The following is a 19,594-nucleotide window of genomic DNA, read 5'->3' as shown; positions in this document are numbered from 1 at the left end:
CTAGGTGATAATACCGAAATTATCGTTACCTCGAAAAGGACATAAATTGAGAAACACCCTAAAACGCTTGAATTCATTTAAAATGAAATAAAAGAAAATAAAAAGGCAAAGAAAGAAACTAAGTGTGGGAAGAATGTACCAAGTTATTCAATTTAAAACATATATCACATATTTTTGTACAAGATTATTGCAGGTACTTTTGCTTTGGACGATACTAATCAGTTTTACCCGGTTTACTGTAATACATTTGAAAGAAAGATGGATCTACACGATGAATCAATTCCATCATTAAAAGGAAGTAAAGTCTTCCGAAAAAGACACGCGCTTCTTGATTTAGGTCATGAAGTTGTCGTCCAGACCAGCTGTAGGTTGACGAAAAATCTAGAAAAGTCATCACTAAAATCAGCAGGAAATCCACGGACCTCAGCATCAAACAGGGTCGCCATGTGGTAAGATTTATCCTAACCATGAGAAGGATTTATCTCGTACAATGGGGAGGCACCGTGCAAATTAGCTGGATAAGACTAATGAATCAGATCCCCAGAAAGGATAATCTCCTTAAAAGATCAAAAATCAGCTTTTAAGCCTGATATTACTCAATCTTTGAGATTGACTTTAAAGATTGAGAATTACAAACTCATGGAATTCAATGATATCTAAACTCGAGCTTGAACGAGAAAATATTTTGATCAAAAATACAAACCGATTTGTTTTCTGAAAACCCATTTTCAATGCGTTCATTACCATTGAACGTAAAATCCTAAGAAATTCACCTGGAATTCATTAGGTCACCTGAACCAAATCGGGTGTCAACCGTAAGAACGGTGGTTGCATAGCATGGTCGGAGACAGGACCTTGTGCCAGACCGAAAAATTATAGGATGATCTTTACTATTGCTCCTACCAAGGATAGTACTAGCATCCGACACGTTTTTAGACCATAATCAAATGCATGTCATGGGACATTGCCTTAACAGTTTCTTGTTCATCGCTTTCCTTTACAACCGGACGGTAGTTTACCGAAAGGTAATATACGGAACAAGTAAATTGGATGTGTGCTTTCCGATACCGGGATAGCAGTGGATTACATGAACCTAAATGTTTTTAGCCAAAATATTGATCCACAAATATATTTTGCAACACCGATGGTGGGTCAAATCAGAAAACTTGTCTAGGGTAAAATCTAGCTTGAATTTTTAAAAGATCAAATGTTTTCATAAAGATCCAATTTCCTAAAGGATCTACATTTTTATAGTCATGTGGAACTGTAAACCGCCTTTCAAATGTGCACTTTGCTTTGGAAACCGAAAGTAAATCGGCTATTTGATTGCAAGTGTCGTTGACCTAAAACCGAGGCAACTGTGGATGACACACCCACCTTTAACCATGGTTCTATCGTTACTATCATTGTTTATACCACCATATCAAAATCATTGATGTACAAAGTGTGATGAATAAAAAAGTGATTCATGTATGTTTTTATTTCAAGTTCTGTATTGCTTGAGGACAAGCAACGCTCAAGTGTGGGGATATTTGATAAGGCTAAAAAGGAACATATATTTCATAGCAATATCCCTCCTAAATAATAGGTTTTCATATGTAATTGTATTATATTTTCATTGTAATTGTTTAAATAAATAAGTGCGAAGACAAAAGGCGAAAACGAAGATTTGAAGACGCAAACGTCCAAAAAGCTCAAATGTACAAGATACAATCCAAGTGGTTCAAATTATTGATGAGAAACGTCTAAAAATGACAAGAGTACAAGTTACAAAACGTAAAGTACAAGATATTAAATTGTACGCAAGGACGTTCGAAAATTCGGAACCGAGATATGAACCAACTTTCAACACTCGACGCAACGGAGCTAAAATTACAAGTTAACTATGCTCAAGAATATAATATAATATTTAAATAATTCATAATAAGAATAATAATAAATAATAAAAAGTTGTTAATTGAGCATAGTTAAGGGGTCATAAGTGAAAATTTCAAATCAACATTTGCCTATAAAATGGAATTCACGTAGTAATGAAAAAGGAACACCTTTTCTTTCTTTCTTCCTTCTGTAAAGAAATATATATTTATATTATAATTTTAATTTAAGTTAATTTTAATAATAAAGTTATGGTTTATTTGGGTTAATGTAAGAAATGTTTTACGGGTTTTAAAGTCGAAACTCTGCCCGTGTAACGCTACGCGATTAATCACCACTGTAAGCTATGTTCTTCCTTTTTAAATTAATGTATCGTAACTAAGTTATTATTATGCTTATTTGAGCCGAAGTAATCGTGATGTTGGGCTAAAATATTAAGAAGGGGTTATTGAACTTTGGACCATAATTAAGGTTTGGGCAAAAGACCGACACTTGTGGAAATTGAACTATTGACTATTAATAGATGGGGGGTATTGTCTAATTGAGTGACAACTCATTGGAGTCTGTCGAACCTATCTTCAAATTAATTAACCTAATAATTAATAATGATTATGGTTGTCCTATTTAGTGATGTTCATATGGAATCTGTTATAATCATTTAATTAATCAATTGGGTTGGGTAATTGATTATTCATTCTGATCAAGTGGATGAATTAATATTCATAAACTAATTAAAACAGGGGTGGATTACATACAGTGATAACTGGTGTAATTGTTGACAGAAGTGATAACTGCGTCACAGTTTAAATCCTTAATCAGTTGGAATATTTGACTTCGGGTATAAGGGTAATTTGACGAGGATACTCGCACTTTATATTTATGACCGATGGACTATTATGGACAAAAACCAGATAGACGTATCAAATAAACCAGGACAAAGGACAATTAACCCATGGTAATAAATTAAAATCAACACGTCAAACATCATGATTACGGAAGTTTAAATAAGCATAATTCTTTTATTATATTTCTCATCGTATCTTTATTTACTGTCATTTTATTACTCGCAATTTTATTTACTGTCATTTTATTTATTGTCATTATTTTACGCACTTTAATTATCGTCATTTATCTTTACGCTTAAAATATAGAATCGACAAACCGGTCATTAAACGGTAAAACCCCCCTTTTATAATAATATTACTACTTATATAATTATATATATTTTATATAAATATAGTTAAAAATATAGTAAGTATCACCAGCTCCCTGTGGAACGAACCGGACTTACTAAAAACTACACTACTCTACGATTAGGTACACTGCCTATAGTGTTGTAGCAAGGTTTAGGTATATCCCATCCGTAAATTAATAAAACTTGTGTCATATTTTGTAGTATTTTGTATTAAAAATAATACTATTTCGTACCCTCACGCTACATCATCAGTGATTCACGAACGTTAAAACTTGTAAAAACTATATGATGACATATATATGGATATATATATAGTTAACATGATACTATGATAAGTAAACATATCATTAAGTATATTAACAATGAACTACATATGTAAAAACAAGACTACTAACTGAATGATTTTTAAACGAGACATATATGTAACGATTATCGTTGTAAAGAAATTTAATGTATATATATCATATTAAGAGATATTCATACATGATAATATCATGATAATATAATAATTTAAAATCTAATTTGATATTATAAACATTGGGTTAACAACATTTAACAAGATCATTAACCTAAAGGTTTCAAAACAGCACTTACATGTAACGACTAACGATGACTTAACGACTCAGTTAAATTGTATATACATGTAGTGTTTTAATATGTATTTATACACTTTTGAAAGACTTCAAGACACTTATAAAAATACTTCTACTTAACAAAAATGCTTACAATTACATCCTCGTTTAGTTTCATCAACAATTCTACTCGTATGCACCCGTATTCGTACTCGTACAATACACAGCTTTTAGATGTATGTACTATTGGTATATACACTCTAATGATCAGCTCTTAGCAGCCCATGTGAGTCACCTAACACATGTGAGAACCATCATTTGGCAACTAGCATGAAATATCTCATAAAATTACAAAAATATGAGTAATCATTCATGACTTATTTACATGAAAACAAAATTACATATCCTTTATATCTAATCCATACACCAACGACCAAAAACACCTACAAACACTTTCATTCTTTAATTTTCTTCATCTAATTGATCTCTCTCAAGTTCTATCTTCAAGTTCTAAGTGTTCTTCATAAATTCTACAAGTTCTAGTTACATAAAATCAAGAATACTTTCAAGTTTGCTAGCTCACTTCCAATCTTGTAAGGTGATCATCCAACCTCAAGTAATCTTTATTTCTTACAGGAGGTTATCATTCTAATACAAGGTAATAATCATATTCAAACTTTGGTTCAATTTCTATAACTATAACAATCTTATTTCAAGTGATGATCTTACTTGAACTTGTTTTCGTGTCATGATTCTGCTTCAAGAACTTCGAGCCATCCAAGGATCCGTTGAAGCTAGATCCATTTTTCTCTTTTCCGGTAGGTTTATACAAGGAACTTAAGGTAGTAATGATGTTCATAACATCATTCAATTCATACATATAAAGCTATCTTATTCGAAGGTTTAAACTTGTAATCACTAGAACATAGTTTAGTTAATTCTAAACTTGTTCGCAAACAAAAGTTAATCCTTTTAACTTGACTTTTAAAATCAACTAAAAAGATGTTGTATATCTATATGATATGCTAACTTAATGATTTAAAACCTAGAAACACGAAAAACACCGTAAAACCGGATTTACGCCGTCGTAGTAACACCGCGGGCTGTTTTGGGTTAGTTAATTAAAAACCATGATAAACTTTGATTTAAAAGTTGTTATTCTGAGAAAATGATTTTTATTATGAACATGAAACTATATCCAAAAATTATGGTTAAACTCAAAGTGGAAGTATGTTTTCTAAAATGGTCATCTAGACGTCGTTCTTTCGACTGAAATGACTACCTTTACAAAAACGACTTGTAACTTATTTTTCCGACTATAAACCTATACTTTTCTGTTTAGATTCATAAAATAGAGTTCAATATGAAACCATAGCAATTTGATTCACTCAAAACGGATTTAAAATGAAGAAGTTATGGGTAAAACAAGATTGGATAATTTTTCTCATTTTAGCTACGTGAAAATTGGTAACAAATCTATTCTAACCATAACTTAATCAACTTGTATTGTATATTATGTAATCTTGAGATACCATAGACACGTATACAATGTTTCGACCTATCATGTCGACACATCTATATATATTTCAGAACAACCATAGACACTCTATATGTGAATGTTGGAGTTAGCTATACAGGGTTGAGGTTGATTCCAAAATATATATAGTTTGAGTTGTGATCAATACTGAGATATGTATACACTGGGTCGTGGATTGATTCAAGATAATATTTATCGATTTATTTCTGTACATCTAACTGTGGACAACTAGTTGTAGGTTACTAACGAGGACAGCTGACTTAATAAACTTAAAACATTAAAATATATTAAAAGTATTGTAAATATATTTTGAACATACTTTGATATATATGTATATATTGTTATAGGTTCGTGAATCAACTAGTGGCCAAGTCTAACTTCCCGACGAAGTAAAAATCTGTGAAAGTGAGTTATAGTCCCAGTTTTAAAATCTAATATTTTTGGGATGAGAATACATGCAGGTTTTATAAATGATTTACAAAATAGACACAAGTACGTGAAACTACATTCTATGGTTGAATTATCGAAATCGAATATGCCCCTTTTTATTAAGTCTGGTAATCTAAGAATTAGGGAACAGACACCCTAATTGACGCGAATCCTAAAGATAGATCTATTGGGCCTAACAAACCCCATCCAAAGTACCAGATGCTTTAGTACTTCGAAATTTATATCATATCCGAAGGGTGTCCCGGAATGATGGGGATATTCTTATATATGCATCTTGTTAATGTCGGTTACCAGGTGCTCACCATATGAATGATTTTTATCTCTATGTATGGGATGTGTATTGAAATATGAAATCTTGTGGTCTATTATTATGATTTGATATATATAGGTTAAACCTATAACTCACCAACATTTTTGTTGACGTTTTAAGCATGTTTATTCTCAGGTGATTATTAAGAGCTTCCACTGTCACATACTTAAATAAGGACGAGATTTGGAGTCCATGCTTGTATGATATTGTGTAAAAACTTCATTCAAGAAACTTATTTTGTTGTAACATATTTGTATTGTAAACCATTATGTAATGGTCGTGTGTAAACAGGATATTTTAGATTATCATTATTTGATAATCTACGTAAAGCTTTTTAAACCTTTATTGATGAAATAAAGGTTATGGTTTGTTTTAAAATGAATGCAGTCTTTGAAAAACGTCTCATATAGAGGTCAAAACCTCGCAACGAAATCAATTAATATGGAACGTTTTTAATCAATAAGAACGGGACATTTCAGTTTGTATCCGAGCGTTGGTCTTAGAGAACCAGAATTTTTCATTAGTGTGTCTTATCGAGTTTGTTAGGATGCATTAGTGAGTCTGGACTTCGACCGTGTTTACTTGAAAAATGATTGCTTAACAAATTTTGTTGGAAACTATATATTTTTAACATGTGAATATTATGTGATATATTAATCTCTTAACGCGTTTGATACTATGTGATAGATGTCTACCTCTAGAACAAGTCCCATTGACTCACCTAATAATAATGAAGAGTCAAATGTAAATTGGAATGATTCGTGGACTGATTCACAAGTTCCCGAAGAGGAACCGGAAGAAGAGTCGGAACCGGAAGAAGAACCGGAAGAAGAATCGGAACCGGAAGAAGAATCGGAACCGGATGAAGAAATAGAACCGGTGGGGGAAATAATAAAATGGTTAAGTAAAAGAAAATCCTCAACCAACCGACCAAGGTTAATTATGGTCAATGGTGTTTCCGCCAAGGAAGCAAAATATTGGGAGGATTACCAATTCTCCGATGAATCGGATTCCGACGAGAATTCCGATGATGTTATAGAAATTACCCCAACTGAATTTAAAAAGGCAAAAGAAAATAATAAGGGAAAGGGCATAAAAATAGAGAAATCTAATTCCAACCCCGATGAACTTTATATGTATCGTCAACCCCCGAAGTCCTTAAGTTGTAACAATGACCCGGGAACCTCTAAACCACCAGGTTTTTCTAAATCAATGTGGAAAACGACGGATCGTATTAGGGGAACATAATATATCCCTAGAAACTTGGCAAAACGAACCAAAACCGAAGAAGAAGAAACAAGCGAGTCGGAATAAGATAGTTGTATTCGTGTGGTGTAATATATGTAATATAGTGTGCTTATGCTTTATGATATATGTAAAAATTGCTTGTATTAATAAGTATTTTTTTTTATGAATCTAACTCTTGTCTATTTTACAGTATAAAAACACAAAATGGATAGACAACCCAATATTTTAAGAGACCTACCCGGAGACATGATTGATGAAATCTTGTCTAGAGTCGGTCAGAATTCTGCGGCACAACTATTTAAGGCAAGATCAGTTTGTAAGACATTCGAAGAACGTTCCAAGAATGCCTTGGTTTATAAAAGGCTTTCGTTCGAAAGATGGGGGATATCACATTGGAAAATCCATAAGTTACGATGTGTTTACTTTGATGCATATATTGCGGGGAACCCAAACGCTATTTTACGCAATGGGTTAAGAAATTATTTTGACTCAATATATCCGAATATTGGACTTAGTGATTTAGAAAAAGCGGCTAACATGTAACATAAAGAAGCATGTTATGCTTACGGATTAGTAATGTTCGCTTCTCACCAAAGTGAGAACAAGAACATCGGGCTACAACTATTAAACAAAACGTTCCCACAAGTGACGGAGTCGGTAATTGGGGTAAGAAATGAGGTTTTTAGATTGTTACGGGACTGTTGGACATTACGTAACCCTCGTCCCTTTGACGACGTTACAACACGCTGTCTTATCAACGGCCATAACGGTTATGTTCCACAAGACCAAGGATAGGAAGTTGATAATGCTAAAAACGAACATATATTTCATAGCATTATTCCTCAAGAAAGACAAGCTTTTAGTTGCAATTGTTCTATTTACAAGTGATATTCGTTTAAATAATAAAAGGTGAAGATAAAAGACAGATTCGACGAATTGAAGACGCAAACGACCAAAAAGCTCAAAAGTAAAAAATACAATCAAAGAGGTTCCAATTATTGATAAGAAACGTCTCGAAATTACAAGAGTACAAGATTCAAAACGCAAAGTACAAGATATTAAATTGTACGCAAGGACGTTCTAAAATCCAGAACCGGGACCAGAGTCAACTCTCAACGCTCGATGCAACGGACTAAAAATTACAAGTTAACTATGTATATAAATATAATATAATATATAATTAATTATATAAATTATATATATATTATATTTATATAATAAACGTCGGTAAACAAAGAGCCAAAATGGAGTGAGCTGTAATTACAAACTCCGCGACTCGCGGAGTTTGAAGAAGGAATGGGCCGCGAGTCGCGGAGCCCCAAAAACTGAAACTCCCTATAAAGCCCAACGAATTCTGATCAATTTTTCATCCAATATCCATCAATCTCTCTATCTATATACGTAATATTTATATTTATAATTTTAATTTTAATTTTAATCCTAATAATAAGGGTATGTTAGCGAATGTTGTAAGGGTGTAAGTCGAAATTCTGTCCGTGTAACGCTACGCTATTTTTAATCATTGTAAGTTATGTTCAACCTTTTTAATTTAATGTCTCGTAGCTAAGTTATTATTATGCTTATTTAATACCGAAGTAATCATGATGTTGGGCTAATTACTAAAATTGGGTAATTGGGCTTTGTACCATAATTGGGGTTTGGATAAAAGAACGACACTTATGGAAATTAGACTATGGGCTATTAATGGGTTTTATATTAACTAAACAATACCTTGTTAATTTAATATACAAACTTATAATTCGACGTATTTATATATAACCACATACGCTTGACTGGGTACGGTGGGCGGGATATCTATAAATACCAATAATTATTCATTTTACCGGATACGAAACTGGATTAATAGTTAATAGACTTGTTGAAACAGGGGTGAATTACATTCAAGGGTAATTGGTGTAATTGTTAACAAAGTAGTAAAACCTTGGTTTACACGCAGTCGATAACCTGGTGTATTCATTAAACAAAGTATTAAAACCTTGTTACAATTCGAATCCCCAATTAGTTGGAATATTTGACTTCGGGAATAAGAATAATTTGACGAAGGCTTTCGCTCTTTATATTTATGACTGATGGACTGTTATGGACAAAATCCGTATGGACATATTAAATAATTCAGGACAAAGGACAATTAACCCATGGGCATAAAACTAAAATCAACACGTCAAACATCATGATTACGGAAGTTTAAATAAGCATAATTCTTTTATTTCATATTTAATTTCCTTTATTTTATATTTAATTGCACTTCTAATTATCGCATTTTTATTTATTGTTATTGTATTTAATTGCACTTTTAATTATCGTACTTTTTAATTATCGCAAGTTTATTTTATCGCACTTTTATTATTCGTAATTTCATTATCGTTATTTACTTTACGCTTTAAATTAAGTCTTTTATTTAATATTTTACATTTGGTTTTAACTGCGACTGAAGAATTAAAATCGACAAACCGGTCATTAAACGGTAAAAACCCCCCTTTATAATAATAATATTACTTATATATTTGTATTTTTATAAAAGTAAACTAATATAGCGTTAAGCTTTGTTTAAAGATTTTCCCTGTGGAACGAACCGGACTTACTAAAAACTACACTACTGTACGATTAGGTACACTGCCTATAAGTGTTGTAGCAAGGTTTAAGTATATCCATTCTCTAAATAAATAAATAAATATCTTGTGTAAAATTGTATCGTATTTAATAGTATTTTCTGCTAAAATATAAAGCTATTTTATATACACCTCGCATAACATCAAGTATTTTTGGCGCCGCTGCAGGGGAACAATCTAGCTTAAAAGCCGGAAGCGCAAAGCTACAGAAAAAAAAAAGATTTTTATTTTTAGGTTACTTTTATTAAAATTCATTTTTGTAAAAATACATTTTTAATTATTCGAAAATATAAAAAGAAAAACAAAAATTTATATATTTTTAAGATTTTATTAAATATTTAAGTTTTATAAAGTTTCTTTATTTTTATTTTAGTTTTTAAATATAAGTTTTTATTATATAAATATTTTAGATTTTAAAACAGAAAACAGAAAATATAAAATAAAAATAAAAAAAACGCGTCGAATTTTAAACTGTACCTGAGTTGAAAATTGGAACCCCGCGACTCGCGGAGTTTGCAGCCTCGATTACCGCAACTCGCGGAGCCACCCTGACACCGACAGAAACCCTAATCAGCATCTATTACGGGTAATTATTAATTATTATTATTAATAAACCCTAATTACTTAATTATTAATATAATTAGTTTAAGTTTTTAAATTAAATTGTATTTTAAATTTTAATTAGTTTTATTATATATAAAATTAATAGTTTTATAAAATAAATAATATAAATATTTTTATAAAAATTGTACTTTTTACAACTTTTATTTTTTTTATATTTTGTCCCTTTTTAATCGTTTTAGCGTAATATTTGTATTTTTAGCTCATATTTAGTTTTAAACTTAGTTTTTGCCATAGTTATTTTTACTTCTAGATTTTTAGGCTTTGACGTAGAATTCCTTAAGTGCTTTTTCTTGAGACTAAGATTTAGGTACTTTAGAATTTTGCGACGCCTTTTTAAGTTTTAGTTTCTTTTTAAGTTATTTCCATTTGGGATTTAGTTTTTCCTGTAAGCTTTAATATTTTTAGACGACTTTTACCTATGTATCAATTATCATTCCAATTAGTAATCTCAATTTGCGATTATAATTTTAAGTTAGTTGTGGTAATAAGGTTAGGTTAGTAAAGTGTTTTTAAGTTTTATAAGTTTCTTTTATTTTTCCGTCACCTTTTATTTTTCAACCATTTTTCTTTTTCGACCTTTTTCGACACGCTCTTTTTCTTTCTTATTTCTCGCTATTCTAGTTTTTAGGACATAGATTTTTATTCTACTTCTTATCTAAATTTCTTAAAATTATGAAAATTTATTTTAAGTGGTTAAATTGATAGACATCAAAATTTTCTGGTTCGTAGTAATAGTTGGATTTGTACGTGGACCGGGTTATTGGAGCCAAACAGTCCTCAATTATATTGAGACCAAACGAATCCTGCCCCTCTGCTGCATCTTTTGGCTATTCGAAACGTGGGCAAAATCAGAAAAGTCTATTGATTAGATAACTTATTATAATTTTTCTTTCCTTTTAAAAACTAATAGGATATTCAGTGAATGCACCGAGCAAGACGTTCATCACCTTTTGTACGTTCACCACCTGTAACTAGATCAAGACATTTAGCAAATATTACTGCCGTTGATTTTTCTTTAGAATCGTCATCCAGTCGACCAAGTACTCCAGTTCAAATTTCCGATAATCCATTTTTTGAACCCAACCTCACAATTGAGAATCCGGAGAATATTCAGGGACGATTCATAGGTCCTGAACCACTAAATTTTCCTCCGGAACCACCAATCATTCAAATAGAGATTGTTGAGGAACGAACCATTAAATCAGAATCCTCTAGTGATTCCGATTCAACAAATTCAATTATGGAAGTAACAGAACCATTAAGTATGGAAGACCGAATGAGAGCTAAACGCACTGGCCAAGGTCACGCAATTACTCATCCAGACATTAATGCGCCAGATTATGAAATCAAAGGACAAATTCTACACATGGTGACTAATCAATGCCAATTTAGTGGTGCGCCGAAGGAAGATCCAAATGAACCTCTACGTACCTTTAATAGGATCTGCATGTGAAGACCCTTCCGAATCCACCCGAACGAAGTCCATATCGATTATAAACGATTCACAACAGTTGATTACATTGCGAGGTACTTGACCTCTATATGATACATTTTACAAACATTGCATTCGTTTTTGGAAAGACAATCTTTCATTACATCAAAAGTTGACAGGCATGCATACCATTTTATAATATATCCAACTATAATTGACTTAACAGTAATCTTGATGAATTCAACGACTCGAATGCAACGTATTTTGAAATATGTCATGAATGACTCCAAATAATATCTTTAAAATGAGCAATTGCACAACGGAAGATTTCTTTCGTACCTGAGAATAAACATGCTTTAAAGTGTCAACCAAAAGGTTGGTGAGTTCATTAGTTTAACATAAATAATCATTTCATAATTTTAATAGACCACAAGATTTCATATTTTTATTTCTCATAAACATACGTCCCATTCATAGAGACAAAAATATCATTCATATGGATTGAACACCTGGTAACCGACATTCACAATATGCATATAAGAATATCCCCATCATTCCGGGATCCTCCTTCAGACTTGATATAAATTTCGAAGTACTAAAGCATCCGGTACTTTGGATGGGGCTTGTTGGGCCCGATAGATCTATCTTTAGAGTTCGCGTCAATTAGGGTGTCTGTTCCCTAATTCTTAGATTACCAGACTAAATAAAAAGGGGCATATTCGGTTTAATAATCCAACCATAGAATGTAGTTTCGATCACTTGTGTCTATTTCGTAAAGCATTTATAAAAGCAGCGCATGTATTCTCAGTCCCAAAAATATATATTGCAAAAGCATTTAAAAAGGGAGCAAATGAAACTCACACATATAAATATTGTAAAACAGTTAATAAAGCATTTGTATGTATTCTCAGCCCAAAAATGTAATGAGTAAAAAGGGAGCAAATGAAACTCACCTAATGTATTTTGTAGTAAAAATACATAGAACGACATTGAACAAGTATAGGGTTGGCCTTGGATTCACGAACCTATATCAATTATATATATTAAAACATATAATCGAAATCGAACAAGTTTATGTATTATTAGAAATTGTTATTTTAGTAACTTATATGTTTCATTAATAACTAAATTAACTATATTTATTTTATATACTTCAGATAAATAGTTAGTATTTATGAAAATATAAATGTTGTTATGTGATATGTATTAAATATATTCTTATATAGCTATTTATTTAATAAACTAATATTGATAATAATAATACTAAAAATAATTAGATTTAGTAATGATACTGATATTACTAGTCTAAAAAAAAAAAAAAAAAAAAATAATAATAATAATAATAATAATAATAATCTTAATGTTATACCATAATACTTCCATCTTATAAACTTAATACTAATATCATTATAACATTTACAAAGATCACATCTTACCATAATACTTCCATTTTATAATCTTATCTTAATCATAATCATAATAATAGTAAAACTAAATAATAATAAGTATACTTGGAATTCATATTCATGATAATAATAATAATAATAATCATAACAACATACTAACCAAATAATGATAATAATATTCATAATAATAATAATAAAATAGGATTAATAATAAAAATGCTACCTCAAGAATAGGCTTCTTAAAACAAATAACGCCACTGCCCAGGCTCGAACCCGAGACCTATCGGTTAACTCAAACACATTGATCCATTCCGCTACTACTTACTTATCTGTCCTATTTTGTTCGATATATTTAGTTAACCCGTAAACTTCCATTAGACTCACACTCAAGCCCGGATATGTAATTGTGTTCTTGACCCAAGTGCAATTCACGGTCCACAGTAGGTTTAGAGGGTTCAAGAGTTACGGCCCAATTTGTTTTAGATTTAATTTATACATTATGGAATATAGCTGGATGTTGCAAGTCTTGGTGGGGTTCGGTTTTTTTATCCAGGAACAAATAATATCATTCATCTATCCTCTTCTATTATTAAAGTCGACATTATCAACATCCTTCATCATATTATCTGTTGTATCAATCATTATCCTGATACATAAAATCACATCTTCATCAAGATTCATTGTTTCTCTTCTTCTTCTTTGAATGAAATAAAAGAGTGAGGGTGTTCGGTACTCGGTAGAATAGTGGTGGAACTCGACAAAATCAGAACTAAACAGAAAGGGATAGTGATGTGGGTGTTCCGGTTGGTTTGTGTATTATCGAAATAAAAACAGACAGGTTTTTAACTAAATGGGTCTGTGGTTGTTTTGTTCTTTGACAAAAAGTAGAAGTAGAATTCGAAGGTGATGGTAGTTCATAGAGTTTTGAAACAGAAAATAAGAAAAGAAAGAAAAGGGAGATATTGTAGTCGCTATTGTGATAATTCACTGGTTGATTCTTCGACTTGAACCAGAAACATAGCTGTAGTTACAGCCATAACACATACTCAAGATGAAGGTTTATGTTGTGGTTCCACTATGAAGGGAAATAGAGAGAGGTAACTGATAGAGAGAGAAGGAAAGTGAGGGTGGTTACGGTAGAAATGATGACGGTTGTAGGTTGATGGAAGGTGAGTGGAAACAAAAAATAGGAACCTTGTGCTTGTTTTCGGTTGTGGTTAAAACAGAAACAAGTCATGATTATCACCGGAGCATGATTCATGGTTAGTTTTCTTTATAGTTATGACAGTAGCAAACCGGAACACAATGGAGGTGGTCATATGGTGAAGAGGTATGGTAGTCGTAGGTGTTTTGTGGAGTTGTTGAGTGATCGATGGTTCAAGAAGTTAACAAGTGATGGGTGCATTTGATATTGATTGCAGAATGGTGATGACTCGTGGTGATCATTAGTGTGTTGTGGGTTGAACAAGAAGCAATGAGGAATAGCAATGAACCATGAGCTCCAGTTTGTAGATGGTGACGGTTGTAGTTTAAGACGTTGTCGATATGAAATATAAGCTGAATCGAATAGTAGTAAAATGAGATGGATTGTGATCTCCTTTCTCTGTGCAACTATATATGTTATATTTATAATTTATGATATAAAGTAATATTAGTAATATAATAATACATTTTATATCTATTGAAGATTTAAATCAGAAATAGTGAAAGTGAGTTTGATTAGTTGTGATCCTTTGAACAAATACGAATAATTGCAAGTGGGGCTTGGTTGTTATCCATCTAATCTCCATGATCCCATAATAGTCAAGTTGATAGGAAAATATCATGAAGTAAATAAACGTATAACTACTAATGATTAAGATATGATTAACAGCCTAACATTTTGTCTTGTTTCAGTCGACATCCAATTTACAGAGTGCTAAATCGTGCCTCGTTGATAATCAGTGGTGAATAAAAAGTATTTGAAAAAATCCCATATTTTAAATTAAATAGTTTGCTTTATTTTTGTCATTATGGTATAAAATTTGATCATTAATTTATTAAATAAAAATTACAACTACTGTCCCTCTCAATTCTGGGTAACATATAAAAAGTGTTAAAACTTAACTAATAATTCCTAAATACATTTTTAATAAACCTAAAATTTATAGAACTCATTTTCGTAACACCGTTTATTTTAAAATTACATAAGTTTGAATTTAACTTGTTTAATATCGATCGAAACATCAAGCGAGTATTACAATCATTTAATATTTATTTTTAATATACTTTATTTATATATAGAGATATATTTTAAATAATAATTATTATAATATCCTATTTTTATTTTATTAATTTTTTTATAACAACAACATATAATACTTCAAATTATATTTCGAATTATTATTTATATATACATACACACATATCTATTTACAATTAATTGTTCGTGAATCGTCAAGAGCAGTCGAAGGGTAATTGATTACATGAATATAGATTTCGAAACTTTCGAGACTCAACATTACAGATTTTGCTTATCGTGTCGGGAACATATAACGATTAAAGTTTAAATTTGGTCGAAAATTCCTGGGTCATCACAGTACCTACCCGTTAAAGAAATTTCGTCCCAAAATTTGAGTGTGGTCGTCATAGCTAATAATAAAAAATTTTTCATGACGAATATGAGTCAATAATTAAAGTTTTATCACCATCAGGTGATTTGAATAAAACAACTCAATTATTCGAAGCGTACGAGTGAAATTATCACAAAAGAATGAAATATGATAAGTAAAGATTCGTCGTAACTTTTGACAGAGTCAGGGTTGAATTTTGAAAGTAAGGTGTATCTTAACTTTTGACGTAGTCACGATTGAATTTAGAAAACAGGATGCGTCTTAACTTTTGACGTTATTTTGGTTGAATTCCGGAATTCAAGGGATATAAAGAAAATTTTCGAAATCTAAAAGATTTGATTCTTTGGCGAATAAAGAAATTAAGATCTCTATAATTAAATACGGTGATCTGCCTCGATTACTCTGTCTGATATTTCCACTATAAATTAAGCTCTTCTGTTCCATTATTCTCACCATCCCTATACTTTCTTTCTTAGTTCATACATCCAAAAGATTGTGAAAATGCTTAATCCAATTCTAATTCTTGATGTTGTCCTAATTATCATTTCTGTCATCCTTCTTTTCAATCTTCCACCAGAAAATCTGTTTACTTTTACTATTACCTTGGGGTGATACTATTCTTAATTCTACCGTGTCTTTATATTGCTATTCGTATTAATATCCACGGTTTGTAATCTCCGTGTTGTTATTGGACTTTATATTTTCTCTTATATTTTGGTGTCCCTGCTTCTGTCTCCTATAATCATTGTCATCCATAGTTAATGCTCTCTCTTATTTGCTGCGATTTATACCCCCTTTCTATTTCGGAGCTTCATGCTTTTGTTTTCTTTTCGCAAGTATTGGTCCAGAATTTGTAGGTATGGAGTTCTGAATGAACTTAATGTTCTAAGCAAGAAAGAACGTAATAGCACGATTTGATTTGTCAAATTACTAGAATCACTGAGGCTAGAACTATCAAGAAAATATTTTCTTGATATGTTCAGAAATTAATTTGAATGAAAGAGTTATGTAACATGGCACGTGATGACGATATGATCTGTGAATCATCACGTTCCATTAGAAACTCAGCATGACTTACTGTAATATAATCACGTTGATCAAGTGTCATTATATTATACTAACTCATGCATCAGTTCCCAATACTACTTCAAAACATTCGTATTTTAAACTCGAAAGTTTACAGAATATAGAAACTAACAGTTTCTATATGATGTAACACTGATAGCACGAATAGATTAATGATTTCAGATAAGAATAGTTATGAAAATATCTTTAGAAATATGGAGGATATTTATAATAAAAGATACGATAATATCTTTGAATATCTAAGATCAGAGGATGATGGAGACTATTGTCTGCAAGGGTTTAGAGTAAGGAGCAAGATATTCGCTAAAGACTTCAGCAGACATTGAATCATTTAGATTCTTTGAAGTCAAACTTATTCTTTGTGATTTGTCCACGGCTTCTTTCATAGTTTCACATAATCCGCTTTTCGGTACTAAATTTTCTATTGAATGTTTCCAATATAATGATACACAGGAAGCACGAAGAGGTATATAATTTCGGACGAGAATATTTATGAAAATATCCTCAGAAATATCGAAGATATTGATGATGATATTTTGGAATTTCTAAGTTCGATGGTTGATGGAGAAAGATTTTCCTCAAGATTTTAATATGACTTCGGAGCAAGATATTCTTTGAAGGTTTCATCAGATCCAGAATTACCTGGATTCTTTGAATATATGGTATGGTCCTTGTATTTGTCCCTCTCCTTCGTGGTTAGCTCAATCCGTTTTCCAGTTCTAACTTTTCTGAGCTTTTCCAACATACTATTCTGTATCATCAAACTTTCGATGATTATGGTCATTTACAGTTATCTATGGTTTCTGCTGCTTCATTCAGCTTTTTCAACATTCAGAGTATTGATTTATGACTGAGTGATTTTTCAGAATTCCAGAAGGAGAGATCATAATTCTAAGAGATAAATGTCATACACATAACTGTTGATGTAGATATGCTGTGAGTTTTCAAAGTACTGATTGCTGATTCCCGGTAATTGGTATGGCAGTTCTCGTTACAAGATACAGATGAGTATATGATAGGGTTTAAATGAATAAATATAATGATTTGTCAGAGAGATTTAAGCCAAGAAGTAACGAGGTTGCTGGTATGTCTGCTGGTAATATGGTAGAATATAAAAGAATTCTCCGGTATCAAAAGGGTAATCGTATATATCAGGATTATAGTAAGGCTATTTCGAATGACAAGTCGAAGTTGACTTGCTGGAGCTGTGACAAAATTGGCTACTTTGAAAAGGGATCGCAAAGTTATTTTTGCTAATAAATGCCAAAGGATATGATGCGGCTACGTGTTAACTTTTACTCAATTGTCGAGATTTTCTCAGGTGCATAACTATATGCATAAATTTTTCCTTTCGTAGATGAAGTTCGGTTGGTTCATCCTCTCGATTGAGGTGTTTTCAAGAATCATGAAAGGTTTGAACGCAGATTGTAATCGTCAAGATACAAATGAGGTTTAAGATGAAATCAAGTGGAAACTTGAAGAATTGTTTAGTTTCATATGTTATAATCCATATTTTAATTCATTTTAATTGTCTAATGTTATTAGTCCACAGTCAATAGTCCACAGTTGACAGTCCAATAATTCATATATATAGTTTAATATATAATATTCGAATTAATACGTGTCGTGACCCGTATACGTCTCAGACTCGATCACAACTCAAAGTATATATATTATTTGAGAATCAACCTCAACCCTGTATAGAGAACTCGATCATTACTGCATATAGAGTGTCTATGGTGATTTCAAATAATATATATAGATGCTTCGATATGATATGTCAAAACTTTATATACGTGTCCCGATATATTGAAAGTGCGTAAAATAAATACAGGAATTAAATGACGATAAATAAAATGCGTAAAGTAAATAACAGAAATTAAATGACGATAATTAAAATTGCGATAATTAAATTGCGATAAAATAAATTGCGATAAATAAATTGCGATAATTAAAATGTAATAAGGAATTAACAGTTAGCTAGGAACAGTTAGCTAGAATTTTGTCTGCGTGGATTCTTAACAAAATTTCTCATAGTTAATTTGTTTGTTTCTAATAAATTTTATTTTTGTCCAATGTTTTCTTCATTATGCCACTTGTTGGATTCTGATAAATCAAAATCCAAATATGAAATTGGATGAAAATGGTTATTCTGCGGTGAACGGATTCGTATAGCTGTGGTTGCAAGTAGGATAGTAAATGACTGTTGAATCAGATTCGAAGAACGTACAATGTAACTTATTAATGTAAACTTTAAATATTCCTCGGGTATTAACTACCTGTTAAAATATTTTCACCATTAACAGTTTGTACAAGAGAATTTTTTTTTTTAATTACAATCTTTATGAAAACATATATACATATATATTTTCTTCAGATGTATTCATAGATTTAATGAGTTAATATGATATTAAACTCATTTGCTTTTCGGTTGGAACTAGAATATATAATCTCTAAAACTTTAGAGATTACATATTCATCATGTCGAACGAAGATAAATGAGGTAGAACGATACGTAGAACGAAGATCATACTCAAAGTACAGATGATGATATTGAAGCATGGATTGTTGATGGTACTGGTGCTGTTATTGATGATACTGTTGGTGCCGGTGATGT

The sequence above is a fragment of the Rutidosis leptorrhynchoides genome, chromosome 8, assembly GCF_046630445.1.
Source record: "Rutidosis leptorrhynchoides isolate AG116_Rl617_1_P2 chromosome 8, CSIRO_AGI_Rlap_v1, whole genome shotgun sequence".
Classification (NCBI taxonomy): domain Eukaryota; kingdom Viridiplantae; phylum Streptophyta; class Magnoliopsida; order Asterales; family Asteraceae; genus Rutidosis; species Rutidosis leptorrhynchoides.
Note: the sequence above shows the minus strand (reverse complement) of the source record.